At 37.2% G+C, this 18,460-nt stretch overlaps 1 pseudogene; it reads left to right on the top strand.

The window, feature by feature from the left end:
• Positions 1-6,617: 6,617 nt before the first annotated feature.
• Positions 6,618-7,658, top strand: LOC141491756 (heterogeneous nuclear ribonucleoprotein A3 pseudogene; annotated as a pseudogene).
• The last annotated feature ends 10,802 nt before the right edge of the window (positions 7,659-18,460 follow it).

The following is an 18,460-nucleotide window of genomic DNA, read 5'->3' as shown; positions in this document are numbered from 1 at the left end:
GGCTGCAGCAATTATTCATGGCTAATTACTTTTTAAAGTATGATGACAATGGGTTAGTTTTCACTTGTATTGATGAAGAAAAACCTCTGGGGAAATCACTTGCAAAGGTTAGCAAGGATATGAATTATTCTCTGGTAGGTATGAAGTACAAGAATATAAAAGAATAAGTAAAATACTAGTACAGTCTAGTGAAGGTCATCGAAAAAACTGAACTAATGCCATAAATTACCATTTTCTAAAATTCAAACATGCCATCAATATGTCCCACAGTGAATTATTTCCCAGAGATGATGATTTGTTATAAAATGTTAAGATATTGAGATACCCTATTTTCCACAACTAATTCACAGCAAGAAAGCTCTGCCTTGAGCCTGGCATAACAACAATCCTTTATGCTCACTCTCTGGATGATCTTACCCTCTGGCAAAATCACGTAGTTATTATATTACTTTAGCTAGCTAGCACCCAGGACCCAGGTGTTCTTTGAGCTCTCTTGACAAGTACCCAAAAAGCTCAGGTGAATTTTTGAAGCCCTGCTATGAACTAAACTTGTTGCTTTGTTGATGTTACCTCTCATTCAGGGCTACAACTCACTGTACAACCAGTGGTATAAGTATTGAGACCTACTAAACCTAGCTTAAGTCCCCCCACTAGGCACTTGTGTCTAGCTCTCCTCCTTGCTTTGCAAGTCATTTTCCTCACTTTGAAATTAAACCTGTATTTGATTAAATTAAAATTAAATTTAAAATTAAACCTGACTCTCCTAACTCTAGCTTGCTCTGTTTGGCTTCATCCATCCACAGTTTAGAGGCCAATTTGGTCCAGTTGACATAACTTTTCAGAAACTCACCAGAAAAAAAAAATGCTTTAAAGTAATTTTGTTTAGTAGAACATGGTGAAAAATAAGATCAGATGGATTCAAAAAAAAGATCAGATGGAGTCATTCTACCTGTGAATTTATGTCCTCTTTAAACAATTACCATATCATATATTGATTCTGATCTTCACCTACTGTTTAGAGGAGTCTGTAGATTACAATGAAGCCTATTTACAAAGCCCACCTGTGGCAACCCAAACAGAGGTTGTTTTGACAGATGGTCTTTGGATATAAGTTCATTAGAGTTTGTAATCTGTTATTTGCAATCAGAGGCCATGTATATTTGTAAGAAATGAACAGACTGGAACATGGCTGATTGATTCATTCTGTCCATCAACAAGCATGGCAACACAGAGAACAGATGCATATCAAAGGACAATCTCATGAGATCAGTGCAGAAAGGACTGTTGGTAATGCATCTGTCTTTTTTATAAACAGCTACATCAGTAAGTAGCAATCATATATTTATCAATAACAATAAATTGCATTTATACCGTGTCTTTAATGTTTGCAATGCACTTTTAAATATCTTATCTCATTTCACAGCACTGGGAAGTGGATGATAGCATTATTACCATTTTGCAGATTAAGAAACTGTGACTGAGAGAGATTACTTGACTTTCCTAGGTCATTTAGCTCATAAGTTTCTGAGGCAGGATTTGAACTAAGGTGTACTTAACTTCAAGTCCTTTACCCTATCCATTATGGCATCTTTATATGATTAAATGCATCCTTAGAAAATGTGTCAGATCAAGTACAAATATGCTAGAAACAACCCTTTATGAATCAGTGTGCAATTTCTAGACTTGCAGAGGGTCAATAGATATCCATATTTGCATATCCCCGTCAATCCTAAATTCCATTTTGGGCACCTAGATGGTGCAGTGAGTACAGCACTGGTCTTAACTGAATTAAATTACTTTTCAAATCTTCTATATCTTTCCTTTAAATTGACCTTAGATTATATGATAATGTCATAGGATACACTTAGATAAGGCTAGATAGAAATTCATGTGAAAAAGCCTTGATAGTTTTAGTGAACTATATGTTTCCATAGATGTCAGCAATGTAAGATGTCAGCCAAAAGAGTCTATGAAATCTTAAGCTGCTATTGTGGTTAGAACTGACTCAGGCCAGTCTGGTAGTTCAGGACTGAAATTGAATGAAATATTTCTAAGCAACTGGAGAGTCGCCCAAAGGAGATTGAGTAAGCTCTAGTGGAAAGAAAAGTAAGGCAGGGATACAAAAATATCCCCTTTCCCGCCATACAGAAATATTTCTGGTCAACCAGCAGGGTGTGGCGATTCACACAGGTTCTCTTTTATGCCCTTAAGATACTAGTAACCCTATCAAGAGCTTATGTCTTTCCCCCTCTGCATCAATCAAGCCTTGAAAACAGCTTCCTTGACTTTTAGGAGAAAAAATTAGATATTGCTCCTTCCTCAGTTCCAATAGAAGGACATGAACTAGGAAGAAAGAAGGGATGCTAGTATATTCTATGGTCAGAAGACATCTAATATATCATGTTCATGTCTAGGCTTCTCATTTTAAGAACATTAATGAACTCTAGCATTTCTAATAGAAACTACAAGCATGGTGAGTTTTTTGGTATCATACAAAGATTGATAGAAGAAGTTGTGAATGTTTAGCATGAAAATGAGAAGACTTGGGGGACTAGAAGACTGGGGGAGCATGCCAACTAAGCATGATAGCTATCATCAGTGATTTGTAGCATTGTCTTGTTTTTTCACCCCCTTATTGAGTCAAACCAGGAGATATAGGTGGAATTTATAGAGTGGAATATTTTGGTTCATTAAAGGAAATATCCTCTAAGCATTAAAACTGTCCAATATGAAATGATCTGCTTTAGGAGCTATTAAGTTCCCTACAACTGGAGATCTTCAAGAAGAGATCCAATAATCACTTCAGAATATGGTAGAAAAGGACTCCCAACTAGTTATGCGTTGGATTACATAATCTCTGTCATAGAGGCAGATGCAAAGGATCTTAGGCATAATTTAGTCTAAACCCTTCATTTGAAAAAGAAAGTCAAGAGTGAAGATATTTGCCCCAAATCAACCAGGTATTTAATACCTGGCCAAGATTAGAGTACATGTTTATGAATTTTGAACCTATCATGAGTTTCTACTCATTCAATACTGTTCTGCATCTGAACATTTTCACTTCTGCTAGGAATGATCTGCTCATCTACTCTATTGGTTTGGCAGTATTGTACAGCAACCACATCTCTGGAATTGGAGTCAAGATGACTCCAGTTCAAACCTCAGTTTGACACTGGTTCACTCTCCATAAATCACTTAAACCCAGCCGCAATTTCATCATCTAGAAAATTAGGATAATAAATCTTATATCATAGGGTTATTCTGAGAATCAAATTAAATAATATACATAAAAACTTTACAAACTTTAAGGCACTGTATAAAGATTTGGGTTACTACTTAATAGAACTTCTATGGATAACTAGAACTAAAAATTTCATCACCTTCTACACCCTCCAAGCACCGTAGTCATAAACTTCTCTCAAATCATATTGAGTTACTATTTGAATCCTTTCCAGTCTGGTAGGAAGTGTCATGGCCTTTGAGGAATACAGGGTCAACTCCATTCTGAGAAAGATACACAGTAAAAATTCAGAAGAAAATGTCATAATAATGTTGGTTTCTTTGGTCTAGATCCATGATTTCATTAGGGAAGGGAACCCTAGGCATGTGTAATTTATAGTCTAAAAAGAGGTGCCTAATGGTTCTGATAAGTTAAAATCACACATCTTGTACATATCAGAAGGAAGATTTGAATTGGGTCTTCTTGGATTCTGATCTAACTTTTAATTCATTAAAAATATGCTACCTTTTTATCAATAACACTCATTGAAAAGATGAAATCGACTAGTATTTACTACATTTCTCATATGGCTAATAGGTAAACTGATAAATGACCTGACTGATAGTTTTTTCTGAGGTTTTGAAAAATGGATAGATAAATGGCAAGGTATGGAGATGGACACCTGCAATCCCAGATCCCACAAAGTTGAGGGTGCTCGATTTATTTTGATCAGAAATTTGAGCTGCAGTAGATCTAGAATCAATCAAATGTCTCCATTTAGACTGGAAGCAATCTGAACCTTCAGGAACAGGGGATCAGTAGGCTGCCTAAGGAAGGGCAAACTTCCCCCAATTTGGAAGTGTAAAAAGGTCAAAGATTCTATGTTATCATAGCCTCTCTAACCCAGTGTTTCTAAATTTTGTCATTTCTCACTCTCTTATTCTCATTTTATTTAATCCACCTCCCCATCTCTAATGTTCCATCTAAAATTAAGCATTATCTCTGGAATACTTGTTTCATAATTCACAAACTTGCCAGGACTTCTGGCCAAGATGGTGAAGAGAAGATAGACACTGTGCTAAGGTCTCTTGGCTTTCCCTCATAACTAATCTGAATCAGGCCTCTTAACAGAAATAGAATCAATGAAATCCAGAAAAAGAAGCTAGGAGAAGAACATCCACTAACAAGGTCTGTCTCCAGGATCATGGGTGAACTAGGGACAGAGAACAGAGAGTCAGCAGGGGTGGGGTGAGAGCCAGACTAACCTAGGATCAGTCATGAAGGCTGTAACCTTGGGAATCAAGGAAGCTTTGCCTGTGAGAGCAACAGTCTGAGGAGCTCCAGCAGGGCTGGAGGGTAAGTTCCAGCACAGAGAGCTAGAGTACAGCTGGACAAAAAAATCTGCTGGGCTCAGTTGGTAGGGAGGATGACTGGCTCTATACTTTCATTTCAGCAGAGTCCTCTTCCCACAACAAATACAGTAACAGCCCTAACACACACCCCACCACTAGGCTCAGGTGTGGGCAGCACAGGTCCCTCAGCAGAATAAGGAGATTAACATTCTCCCCACAGGACCCAGCCCACATTGTTCAAAGATAACAATATCCAGTGTCACCCACCCCCTCCAGGTCTAGGGAGAGGGTCTCAAATCAAGGTCACAGACACTCCAAAGAAAGCAACCAGCACCCACTACTGGCTGTCCCATTGGAGCTGCTAAACCCAGTGAGCAAAGCCTCTAGGGATCTCAACACCAAATCTCTGCAAACCAGTCCCTCCCCCAACACAAGATCATAGGAAAATGAAGAAAGACAAACAGAAAGGGGGAAGGTCCATAGAACACTATCTAGAAGGAAAAGACTCTAACTAAGAGAGATCTAGGCCTTCTAAGGAAAATATGATTTTGTCTCTAGCCCAGAAAGACTTCCTTGAAGAAATCAGTAAGGAGTTTAAAAATGAATTGGAAAATTTGGGAAAAGAAACCCAAGAGAAAATTAACACCTTACAAAAAGAAAACAAATCCCTGGAAAATATAAATGAACAAAAGCAAAGAGAAAATACTTCTCTCAAAACCTCAACTGGTCAAATGCAAAAAGAAAATAATTCTCTCAAAATCTCAATTGTACAAATGGAAAACTCCTTCAAAAATAGAATTGACCAGTTAGAAAAGGAGTTGCAAAAGGTAAATAAAGAAAATGCTACTCAAAAAAAAGAATGGAGTCTGTGGAAACTAATTACTTCATGAGACAACAAGAATCTTTTAAACAAAACCAAAAAAATAGAAAACATAGAAAAAAATGTAAAATACCTCATCATCAAAACCACTGACCTTGAGAATAGATCTAGAAAAGACAACTTAAGAATCATTGGGCTCCATGAAAATATTGAAGAGAAGAAAAAGCCTGGATTTAATATTAAAGGATTTAGTGATGGAAAATTGCCCTGATATCATGGAACCAGAGGGTAAAATAGTTATTGAAAGAATACATTGATCCCCTCTAGAAAGGGATACGAAAATGAAAACTCCAAGGAATATTGTGGCCAAATTCTAGAACTATCAGATAAAAGACAAAATCCTGCACCAGAAAGAAACAATTTTAGAAACCAAGGAGCCACAGTAAGGATTACACAGAACCTGGCCACAACAGTATTCAGGGATCAAAGGACCTGGAATGAGATATTCCATAGAGAGGAGCTTGGAATGCAGCCAAGAATTCACTTTCCAGCAAAACTGAGCCTTCTCTTCCAGAGGAAAAGATGGACATTTAATGAAATAGGAGACTTCCAGCTCTTCCTAATGAAATGATCAGAGCTAAATAGAAAATTTGGACTTCAAACAGGAGACTCAAGAGACACATGAAAAGGTTTTTTTTTAAAAGGGTAAAGAAAAAACTGCTATCCAATAAGATGAAACTGGCTATATTCCTACCTGGGATAAAATTCTCATAGCTCTCAAGAATTGTAACTCTCTTAGGGAGAACATCATTAGCCATGAGTAATGAACACTCATGACTTATCTGTGACACAGAATTGAATGATTTAAAAATAATATCTCCTTAAACAGGGAATAAAGAGATGGGAAGATAGGGGAGAATGAATGGGGTAAATCACAATACGTAAAGAGGTACAAAGGACCTATTGCCATAAGGGGAAGAAGGAAGGATGTGAGAACTGCTTGAATCTTACTCTCTTCGAATTTGGCTTAAAGTTAACACACACATACACACACACACACTCAGTTAAGAAACATATCTGACCTTTCAAGTATTAAAAGGGGAAAGGGGAAGGGGGAGGGAAAGAAGAATTATCAGAAGGAAGGAGGTCAGGTGACAGCTGGTCCCACCTCTTCCTCTAGGTCCTATATTGAACCCGAGTTGGAGGTGGTGACTCCAGTCTCAAAATGGAAGGTCACAATCCAAAGGAACCAGAGCAGTTGAGAAAACTGTTTGTTGGTGGCTTGAGCCTTGAAATTACTGATGATAGTTTAAGAGAACACTTTGAAAAATGGGGCACTCTCACAGACTGTGTGGTGATAAGAGATCTCCAAAGAAAAAATTCCAGAGGCTTTGGCTTTGTGACTTATTCTTGTATAGAAGAGTTAGATGCAGCAATGTGTGCTCAACTACATAAGGTTAATGGGCATGTAGTGTAACAAAAATAGCTGTGTCTAGAGAGGATTCTGTGAAACCTGGTGCACACCTAACCATGAAGAAAATTTTTGTTGGTGATATTAAAGAAGATACAGAAGAATAGTATTTAAGAGGCTAATTTGGAAAGTATGGCAAGATTGAAACTTTCTGCTCAACAGTGCAGAAAGAAGAGAGAATTTGCTTTTGTAACTTTTGATGATCATGATAGTTGATAAAATTGTTGTTCAGAAATATCATACTATTAATGGGTATAACTGTGAATTGAAAAGGGACCTTTCAAAACAAGAGATGCAGTCTTCTGGCTCACAAAGAGGTTGTGGAAGTGGTTCAAGCAATTTTATGGGTCAAGGAGGAGACTTTGGAGGTGGTGGAGGAACCTTTGGTGGACAAGGTGGTTATGGTGGAGGTGGTAGTGACAGAAGAGGCAAAGGAGGTGAAGATGGTAGATATAATGGATGTGGAGGAGATGGTAGCAACTATGGAGGTGGTCCTGGCTACAGTAGTAGAGGGGATTATGGTGGTGGTAATAGACCTGGATATGAAAACCAAGGTGGTGGATATGGTAGTGGTGGAGGAGGATATGATGGTTACAATGAAGGAGAAACTTTTGGTGGTGGTGGAAACGATGGTGGCAGTGGGAACTATAATGATTTTGGAAATTAGAGTAGGCAGCAGCAATTAAATTATGGACCCAAGAAAGGAGTTTTGGTAGAAGGAGCTCAGGCAGTCCTTATGGTAGTGGTTATGGATCTGGTGGTGGAAGTGGTGGATATGGTAGCAGAAGGTTCTAAAATCTCAACAGAAGAGGGCTACAGTTCTTAGCAGGAAACAGAGTGAGGAATTGTCAGGAAAGCTGCAGGTTGAGACAGTCATCCCAAATGCATTAGAGGAACTGTAAAAATTTGACACAGAAGGAACAATGATCCATAGTTAGAAAAGTTACTGAAGCTTAAACAGGAAACCTTCTTGTTCAGAACTGTCATAGCCACAGTGTACAAAAAGTGCAGCTATTGATTAATGCAATGTAGTATCAATTAGATATATATTCCTAAGGTCTTTTATCTGTTGCAGCTTTGTCTTTCTTTACATCAGGTATATTGCCCTGTAAATTGTGGTAGCAGTACCAGGAATAAAAAATTAAGGAATTTTTCACTTAAAAAAGAAGGAAGTGAGGGAAGGAAGAAAGGGAAATGGGAAAGAAAGGGGAGGGGAGCTGGATATAAGGGACACACTGAAGGTGGTGGTATTCAGAAAGAAAACACTGAAAAGTATGGATAAAGTGAAAAAAGAGGGGAAATACAAGCAGAGGAAAGATAGCATGGAGGGCAATAAAGAGTTAGTAATTATAACTTTGAATGTTAATGGGATGAACTCTCCCAGAAAATATAAGTGAATAACAGAGTGGATTAAAACCAGAATCCTACAATAGACCACTTACAAGAAACACATTTGAAACAGAGAGATACATATAGAGTAAAGGTAAAAGGTTGGAGCAAGATATATTTTTCTTCAGCTGTAGTGAAAAGAGTAGCTGTAGCAATACTTATCTCAGATAAAAAGGCTACAAAAATAGATCTCATTAAAAGAGAACAGGAACGGGGCGGCTAGGTGGTGCAGTGGATAAAGCACCGGCCTTGGAGTCAGGAGTACCTGGGTTCAAATCCGGTCTCAGACACTTAATAATTACCTAGCTGTGTGGCCTTGGGAAAGGCACTTAACCCCATTTGCCTTGCAAAAACCTAAAAAAAGAGAAAAGGAAGGAAACTATATCGTCCTAAAATGTACCATAGACAATGAAGCAATTTCATTACTAAAAATGATACATCAAGTGGTATAGTGTCCAGATTCTTACAGGAGAAGTTGAATGAGTTACAGGAAGACATAGACAGCAAAACTCTATTGGTGTGAAACCTCAACCTCACACTCTCAGATTTAGAAAAACCTAACCATAAAATGAACAAGAAGGAAGTTAAGGAGGTAAATAAATTGCTAGAAAGTCTAGGCATGACAGACCTTTGGAGGAAATTGAATGGGAACACAAAGGAATATACTTTTTTTTTCCCTGCAGTACATGACACTTACTCAAAAATTGACCATATACTAAGGGTATAAAAAATCTAATAATCAAATGAAGAAAGGCAGAAATAGTGAATACATCCTTCTCAGATCATAATGCAAAAAAAATCACATGCATTAATGGACCAGGAAGAGATAGACCTAAAACTATTTGGTAACTAAATAACCTCATTTTTAAAAATGAGTGGATCAAAAAAATTAAAGAAAGAATTAATGATTTCATCCTACATAATGACAATAAAAAAATAAAATACTAAATCTAATGGAATACAACCATGTCATTTGTGAGGGGATATATTATATCTTTAAATTCTTACATAAATAAATTAGAGAAAGAGGAAATCAATGAACTAAACATGCAGCTAAAAATTAGAAAAAGAACAAATTAAAAACCCTCAAATATCAAATTAGAAATGCTAAAAAATAAGAGAGATTAATAAAATCAAAAGCAAGAAAAATATTAAACTAATAAAAGCAAAAGTTGGTTTTATGAAAAAAAAACAATAAAATTTATAAAACTCTGGATAATATGGTGGAGCCAAGATGGCGACATGAAGAGATCAAGTCTTAGGAGCTCTCTGATAAAAACTCATAAACTAAAGACTCTAACTAAACTTTCGAGAGACAGAACCCACAAAGGGACCCAGTGAGGCAGTTCTCCTACTCAAGGTAACCTGGAAAAGAGCAGAAAGGCTCTGCTCCCCAGGGCCAGAGAGGCGGCCCACCAGAGGGGTGGCCCGCCAGAGCCAAAGAACTTCAGCCTCCTGGAGGCAGCCCCAGGGTGCTGGGAGCCTCAGCTCACAGCAGCGGGGGGAGTCTCCTGAGCTGCACCCCGGGGAGCACCGGCACAAAGTGGGGGAACAGAGGGGGACCTCTGCCAGAGCTAGCACGTGGAGCCCAGCCCTCAGGGCACACAGCCAGCAGCCTGGTCTTTTGGCAGCCTAGACCCAGAAACAGAAGCAGGTGGAGCCAGTAAGCAGGAGCCCCCAGGGCATGAGCCCATTGAGCAGAGGGAGGGTAGTGAAGAGAGAAACTGCAGAGCTCTGTCCTCTGCCCCTGGAACAGGACTCTGGAGCTCTGACCACATTCAGATCCTGATCGCAGTCTAGGCCCCCCCATAGAACAGCAGGGCCACCCCCACTTCAACCCCGTGGCAGAGGGGGGCGTTTATGGTCATTCACAGACCAGGAGGGAGGACAGAACCTCACACACTGAGACCCTTGTGGGAGTGTCCCAAAAGCTCAGGAAGCACCCCCAAAAGACAGGCTTAGGCTGGGAAAATGAACAAAGAAACAAGAGGAAGACCATTGAGAAATATTTTGCAAATGAGCCCAAGAAGGATCAAAATACTCAGTCTGAAGATGAGGAAGCACAAGCTCCTGCATCTAAAGACTCCAAGAAAAACAGAAATTGGGCTCAGGCTATGATAGAGCTCAAAAAAGACTTTGAAAATCAAATGAGGGAGTTAGAAGAAAAACTGTGAAAAGAAAGGAGAGAGATGCAGGAAAAACATGAAAATGAAGTCAGCAGCTTAGTCAAGGAAATCCAAAAAAATGCTGAAGAAAATAGCATGCTAAAAAACAGCTTAGGTCAAATGGATAAAACAGTTCAAAAAGTTATTGAGGAGAAGAATGCTTTAAAAAGCAAAATTGGCCAGATGGAAAAAGAGATAAGAAAACTTTCTGAGGAGAACAAATCCTTCAGACAAAGAATAGAATTAACGAGATTGATGAATTTACCAGAAATCAAGAATCAATACTTCAAAACCAAAAAAATGAAAAATTAGAAGAAAATGTGAAATATCTCATTGAAAATGCAACTGATATGGAAAACGGACTTAGGAAAGACAATTTGAAAATTATTGGAATACCTAAAAGTCATGATCAGGAAAAGAGCCTTGACATCATTTTCAAAGAATTACTACAGGAAAATTGCCCTGATATTCTAGAAGCAGAGGGCAAAATAGAAATGGAGAGAATCCACTGATCCCCCCGAGAAAGATATCCCAAAAAACTAACCCCCAGGAATATTATAGCCAAGTTCCAGAACTCCCAAGTCAAAGAGAAAATATTACAAGCAGCCAGAAGGACACAGTTCAAATATTGTGTAGCTGCAGTGAGGATCACACAGGACTTAGCAGCAGCTACATTGGAAGCTCATAGGGCTTGGAATACAATATACTGGAAGGCAAAAGAGCTTAGAATGCAGCCAAGAATGAACTACCCAGCAAGGCTGAATGTCCTCTTCCAGGGAAAAAGATGGACTTTCAATGAACCAGGGGAATTTCAAAGGTTCCTTTTGGAATGGCCAGAGCTGAACAGAAGGTTTGATCTTCAGATACAGGACTCAGGTGAAGCATGGAGATTGGAGGAGAGGGGGGAAATATGAGGGACTTAGAAAAATGATACTGATACATAGAAAAATGATACTGATAATATTCATATGAACCATCTCAGTTAATAGAACAGGTAGAGGGAGCTTTTATAGTTGAAGCACAGGAGAAAGCTGAATTCACAGATAAAATATGGTGTAAAAATGGAGTCAATAAGAAAAAAAGGGGAATGGAATGGGAGAAAGAAAAAGGAGAGGGGGAATAGTCCAAGCTATTTCACATAGTAAGACTTTTTTTTATTACAATGAGCTATTGCAATGATATGGAAGTGGGGAGGCAAGGGGAAATGAGGGAACCTTTGCTCTCATCAGAGATGGCTAGGAGAGGAAACAGCAAATATACTCAATGGGGTATAGACAACTGGAGTAAGAAGGAGGGGGGAGCAGGGGGAAGGGGTGAGGATGTCAATAAAGGAGGAGAGGATGGACCATGGGGGGACAGTGGTCAGATATAACACATTTTCTTTTTTTACTTCTTGCAAGGGGCTGGGATTAGATGGCCTGCCCAGGACCATAGGGCCAGGTGGATTCTGGGCCTAAGGGGTGATATGGGGGCTCAGGGCTTCTTGGCTCCAGGACCAAGGATCTTTCTGCTGTGCCACTCAGCAACCCTACAGCAGAGTCAGAGTGAAAGGAGAGAGAAAATATAGTACATGGTAGTGGAGAAATAAGAAAGGAGGGAGTTGCAATCAGCAATGGCAACGTTGGAAAAATATGGAAGTAACTTTGTGATGGACTTATCATAAAGAATGTGATCCACTCACGACAGAGTTGATGGTGTTGGAACAAAGACTGAAACACATTTTTTGTTATTATTATTTGGGGGAGGGTGCAGGGCAAGTGGGGCTGGGTGGCCTGCCTGGGGCCACATAGCAGGGTGATCTTTGGGTGTCTGGGACCGGATTCGGACCCAGGTGCTCCTGGCTCAAGGGCCAATGCTCTGTCTGCCACCCAGCCACCCCTACTATTATTACTATTTTATTTTATTTTGGGTCTTTTTTTTTCCTTCTTTTTGGTTTTTTCAGGGCAGTGGGGATTGGTTGGCTTGCATGTCACATAGCTGGGTGATTATTGAGTTTACGAGGCTGGATATGGACTCGGGTGCTCGTGGCTCCAGGGCTGCTGCTTCGTCCATTGCACCATCTGGCCATACCTACAATTATTACTATTATTTTTTTTAATTTTAATTTTTTTCTCCCCCCTTTACTTTTTTGCCCAAGCAAGTCTATCTATATTCATGGGGGAGGGGTATTTTGTTTACTTGTAAACAAGTATATTTTATTAATGTAAAGAAAAACATTTGTACAAAATGAGAATAAAAAATAAATTTAAAAAAAAACTCTGGATAATATGATTTAAAAAATAAAGAAGAAAACCAAATTGCTACTATCATAAATGAAAAATATGAACTCACCACTAATGAGAAGGAAATTAAAGTAATAATTCAGAATTATTTTGCCCAACTGTGTGCCAATTAGTTTAATAATATAAGTGAAATGGATGAATATCAAAAATGTAAGGTGCCCAGGATAAATGAAGGGAAAATTAAATACCTAAATAACCCTAGCTCAGAAAAAGAAATTCAACAAGCCATCAATGAACTCCCTAGGGAAAAACATCTCTATGGCCAGATGGATTCACAAGTGAATTCTATCAAACATTTGAGGAACAATTGGTTCCACTTGTATACAAACTCTGGAAAAATAGGGGAAGACAGAACTCTGCCTAACTCTTTCTATAACATAAATATGATGCTGATACCTAAACCAGGAAGAGTCAAAACAGAGAAAGAAATTTATAGACTTCTCTCCCTGATTAATATAGATGCAAAATATCTGAAATAAAATGTCAGCATAGCAATTACAGCAAGTTATCATTAGGATAAGACAGTATGACCAAGTAGGATTTGTCCCAGGAATGCAGGATTGGTTCAATATTAGGAAAACTGTTAGTATAATTAACTATATCTATAACAAACCTATCACAAATCATATTATTATATCAATAGATGCTGTAAAAGATTTGACAAAATACAGCACCCATTTCTACTAAAAACACTACAGAGCATAGGAATAAATGGATTGTTCCTAAGAATAATAAGCAGTATCTATCTGAAACCATCAACAAGCATTATATGCAATGGGGATAAGCTAGAGGCATTTCCAATAAGATGGAGTGAAACAAGAATGCCCATTATCATCACTACTATTCAATATTGTGTTAGAAATGTTAGCTTCAGTAAGAGAAGAAAAAGAAATTGAAGGAATTAAAATTGGGAAAGAAGAGACAAAACTCTCACTCTTTGTAGATGACATGATGGTATACCTAGAGAATTCTAAAAAATCATCTAAAAAACTACTAGAAACTATTAGCCACTTTAGCAAAGTCGCAGGAAATAAAATAAACCCTCATAAATACTCAACATTTCTATATATGACTAGGAAGATATTGCAGAAAGAGCTAGAAAGACAAATCCCATTAAAAGTAACTTCATACAATATAAAATACTTCAGAGTCTACCTGCCAAGGCAGACTCAGAAACTTTATGAAAACAATTACAAAACACTTCTCACACAAATAAAATCAGATTCAAATAACTGGCCAAATGTCAACTGTTCATGGATAGGCCAAGCTAATATAATAAAAACAATAATTCTATCTAAATTAAACTACTTATTTAGTGCCCTGCCAAATAAAATTCCAAAAAAATACTTAAATGAGTTAGAAAAAATTGTAAGTAAATTCATATGGAGAAATAAAAAGTTGAGAATTTCCATGGATTTAATGAAAAAAAGTATAAAAGAGGGTGGCTTAACTTTACCAGATCTAAAATTATATTATAAAGCATCAGTCGGCAACACAGTTTAGTATTAGTTAAGAAATAGAGTGGCAGATCAGTGGAATAGCCTAGGTGAAAAAGCAATAACAGGAAATGATTATGGTAATGTGCTATGATAAAGTCAAAGAGTCCAGCTTTTGAGATAAAAACTCTCTTCCATAAAAACTGTTGGGAAAATTGGAAGTTAGGATGGCAGAAATTTGGATTAGACCAACATCTCACACCCTATACCAACATAAGATCAAAATGGGTACAGATTTAGACATAAAAGACAATATTATAAGCAAACTGGGAGATCAAGAAATAGTTTACCTGTCAGATCTAAGGAAAGGGAAGCAGTTTATGAGCAAGGAAGAAATGGAGAACATCATGAAAAACAAACTAGATAATTTTGATTATATTAAATTAAAATCTTTTGCACAGACAAAATCACTGTAACCAAGATCAAAGAATTGTAGTAAATTGGGAAACAATTCTTACAACTAATATTTCTTACAAAGGATTCATTTCTAAAATATATAGAGAACTGAGTCAAATTTATAAAAACAAGCCATTCCCCAATTGACAAATGGTCAAAGGATATGCAAAGGCGATTTACAGATGAGGAAATAAAAGCTATCCATAGTCATATGAAAAAATTGCTTTAAACATTATTGATTAGAGAAATGCAAATAAAAACATCTCTGTAATACCATCTCACACCTAGGAGATTGGCCAACATGACCAGAAAGGACATAATGATCGATGTTGGGAGGGATGTGGGAAATCTGGGACACTAATACATTGTTGGTAGAGCTGTGAACTTGTCCAACTTTTCTGGAAAATAATTTGGAATTATGCCCAAAGGGCAATAAAAATGAGCATACCCTTTGGTCAAGCAATACCACTACTAGGTTTATACCCTAAAGAGATCATGAAAAGGGTAAAAATATAACTTGTATGAAAATATTCATAGCAGCTCTGTTTGTGGTGGGAAAGAACTGGAAATTGAGTGAATGTCCATCAATTGAGGAATGACTGAACAAATCGTGGTGTATGTCTGTTATGGAACATTATTGTTCCATTAGAAACCAAGAGGGATGGGAAGTCAGAGAAGCCTGGAAGGATTTGGCTGAACTGATGCTGAGTGAGATGAGCAGGACCAGAAGAACATTGTACACCATAAAAGCAATTTGGGGTTGCTGGACTTGCTCATTCCATCAGTGCAAGAATCAGGGACAATTGTGAGATATCTGTGATGGAGAATACCATCTGCATCCAGAGAAGGAAGAAAAACTATTACTTTTAATTTTTGAAAAAGGTTATCTTATTATATAATTTTTCTATCTCTTATATCTTATTTTTTTCTTAAGGATTTGATTTCTCTGTCAACACATTCAAATTAGATCAATGTATACCATAGAAACAGTGTAAAAGACTATCAGACTGCCTTCTGTGGGGGTGGAAGGAGGGAAGCAAGATTAGGGGGGAAATTGTAAAATTTAAAAATAATAAATAAAGAAACTGAAAATAAAAAGATAAATTAAAAAAAAAAACATGCCTGCATCATAAATCTTTCTTTTCCCCTCTCCTTCCATATTCTAGGAATTGCTGGGCTCTAGTTCCATACTGTTGGCATAGCCTCCTTGACCACTTTTTCCAGGACTGGTTGAACTTTCAACCAATTCCCCCCATTCAATTCTTCAGGAAGGACAGTTAGGATAATTTACTCCTTAATTCCACTCCTAAACTCAACCCCTACATTATTACTGAGCACCTCTCCTCCTTTGAAGTATGCTTAAATCCATATACACTACCCACTCAAAATTCTGGGAGCTTTAGTCTACAGAAGTCCAGAACATTTTCCTTTTTTTCCCCTGTGAGGTAAATGCCTAGCTCATAATTTTTCTGTCTTCCTCAATTCCTGCCCTCCTGCTGTTGCTGTACAGTTGGATTTTTTAAATTATTTTTATAGTTTTCAGTAATGCTCAACTCTTCGTGATCCTATTTGGGATTTTCTTGGTAAAGAGCCTGGAGTGATGTGACATTTCCTTCTCTAACACATTTTACAGATGAGAAAAGAGAGGCAAACAGAACTAAATAACTTTCCTATTGGCATACAACTGGTAAGTGTCTAACGTTGGATTTGAATTCGGGGCTTTCTGGACTCCAGGCCCTACACTCTCTCCACTTTGCCACCTAGTTTCCCCACAAAATGTAGATGATTTTCTGGTCCATAATAAAGCATGTCTAGGGAAATACTAGTATAAACTATAAGATTATCACATTTATTTCAGTCAATTTTTAGTTCTATTCAACTCTTTGTAATTCCATTTGGGATTTTTCTTGGCAAAGATACTAGAGTTGATTTGCCATTTTTTTCTAACTCATTTTCCAGATGAAGAACAGAGTGAAGTGACTTGCCCAGGGTTATTCAGTTACTAAGTGTCTGACACTGGGTTTGACCTCAAGATGAGTTTTCCTGATTTCTGGACAAGTATTCTACTTCTAGCTGCCCAGTACCCTCATACTGGGAAACTTATTTATACTCCCTAAAAAGACCTTAACTTTACAATCCTCAATTAACTTTCATATGACCAATGCTACCTAAGTTTCACACAAAGATTGTCACCCATAAATGTACCACTTCTATATACCCTGGTACAGGCTTCTATAACCTCCCATTTAGACAACTCCATTAGCTTTTTTTGGTTGATCTCCCACCTCAAGTTTTTCCCTACTCCAGTCTACCTTCTACTGAGCTGTCAAATTAATCTTCCTAAAGAGCAAACTACATCTCCTTACTGCTTCAAATAAAAAATCCTATTTGGCTTATAGAGCCCTTTATAAACTGCCCCCTTCCCACCTTTATAATTTTCTGCAATTTCATACCCTATCACCTATGCAGTTAACTGACACTGACCTCCTTGCTCTTATTTGCACAAAACATTCTATCGCTGCATGCAGGTATTTTCACTGGTTGTCCCCCATGTCTAGAATTCTTTCTCCTTATCTCTATTTCTTGACTTCCTTATCTTCCTTTAGGACCTGGCTAAAATCCCACCTTCTTTGATAAGCCTTTCTTAATTCTTCATAATATTAGTGTCTTTTCTCTGTTATCACATCCATTCTAGACTTTATGTATTGTTTTTTACATAGTAATTTAAATGTTGTATCCCCCATTAAACTGTGAATTCCTTGAAATCAGCAATTGTCTTCTCCCTTTTTTATATTCCCAGCACTTCGTATAGTAACTCAACATATAGTAGATGCTTAAAAATGCTTATGAAAAGACAAGTGATACAGAGGGCAAACCATGGGGTCTGAAATCAGAAATAACTAAGTTCAAATTATTCTTCAAATACTTGTTAGATTTGTGATTCTTAACAAAATACCTAACTTCTATTTACTTTAGTGTCATCTGTTAATGGAGATAATAATGGCACCTATCTCCTATGATTGTTATAAAGATCAAATAAGCTAATACTTGTCAAGTGCTTTGTAAATATTAAAGCACTATATAACTACTAGGTTTTATATTGAAATTATCATTATCATTGTTATTATTATTATCTACTGACTCATCAACTAGCATAATCAGACCATGAGTGTTGCTTCAATTCTAGTCTAGGTGAAATAGATAGATGTAAGGTAGGTAATTAAATAGTTAATGTACATATTTATAAAGATGTAAACATAGATGCATAGATGGATACATAAATAGATAGTTTCATAGATAGGTAGATTGAAAGATAATATATAAATGTAGGTAGAGATACAGAGAGAGAGAAAGAAACAATGGAAATACATAGCTTAATTATTTTATTTTCAGTTAAAGAAATAAGATAGTTTGATTGTATTCTGAAAGGGCTAATGTAGGAAAGTTTATGCATATTCACTTAGTTTTATGGTAACCATTTACTCTTTTTAATCCTTATTAACAATGCAAGATCTCATGGTGTAGTAAATTGAAAACTTTTCTCATTCAGTAACAAATTGATCCAAGCCTCTGACATACAAAGGCAATGTAAAATTTGGCAAATCCCTTAACCTTATCCTCAGGTAATTCTTCACTCTAGAAGTTGAAAAGAGAGTACCAATCTGTATTGGAATATACTTACACAATATAATTTTAAGCTTCAAACTACTACCATCACTACCACCAAAGTATTTAAGATGAAAATGTCAAATTCTGAATTCTCTTTGTGGAGTATTTTAGAGTTTGGAAAAGGTTATTGATGAATTTCTAAAGACTAAAGTTTTGGTCTTTTAAAAAGGAATATCTGTGCTGGATGAGAAAAACAGGAA

The sequence above is a fragment of the Macrotis lagotis genome, chromosome 6, assembly GCF_037893015.1.
Source record: "Macrotis lagotis isolate mMagLag1 chromosome 6, bilby.v1.9.chrom.fasta, whole genome shotgun sequence".
In the NCBI taxonomy this organism is placed as follows: Eukaryota; Metazoa; Chordata; class Mammalia; order Peramelemorphia; family Peramelidae; genus Macrotis; species Macrotis lagotis.
The sequence above is the reverse complement of the archived record's forward strand: the minus strand, read 5'-3'. Positions and strand labels throughout refer to the sequence as shown.